The 455-nt window shown below is 44.0% G+C and overlaps 1 protein-coding gene across 1 annotated transcript in view; it reads left to right on the plus strand.

Moving 5' to 3' along the window:
* The window catches only part of brf1a (BRF1 RNA polymerase III transcription initiation factor subunit a), a 55,264-nt gene that overhangs the window by 4,054 nt on the left and 50,755 nt on the right, over positions 1-455 (plus strand). The window lies entirely within an intron of this gene.

The following is a 455-nucleotide window of genomic DNA, read 5'->3' on the forward strand; positions in this document are numbered from 1 at the left end:
AGGCTATGCTGAAGGTGCGTTCAGGCTATGCTGAAGGTGCGTTCAGGGTGCATTCAGGAAATGTGGAAAGTATGTTCAGGATGTGTTCAGGGTATATTCAGGGCCCGTTCAGGCCATGTTCAAGATGCATTCAGGGTATGTTCAAAATGAGTTCAGGGAATGTTGAGGGTGCGTTCAGGGAATGTTGAGGGTGCGTTCAGGGAATGTTGAGGGTGCGTTCAGGAGGTTCTGCCAAACGTGGATTTTCTGAGGCCCACAGCTGCTTCTGGACCAGAACCTAAATGGTGTCAGAAGCAGCTGCAGAACTGGGTTGTAGAACCGGAGGGAACATCTTTGAGTGTTTCAGTGTTGAGCTGAAAACCAGAAAGAACTCCGGCTGCTCAGTCACAGAAAACTAAAGATCTTTTTTCAAATTATAATAAATTAAATTATAATAAATCAAATTATAATAAATT

The sequence above is a fragment of the Nematolebias whitei genome, chromosome 21 (assembly GCF_014905685.2).
Source record: "Nematolebias whitei isolate Nwh7 chromosome 21, NemWhi1, whole genome shotgun sequence".
Classification (NCBI taxonomy): domain Eukaryota; kingdom Metazoa; phylum Chordata; class Actinopteri; order Cyprinodontiformes; family Rivulidae; genus Nematolebias; species Nematolebias whitei.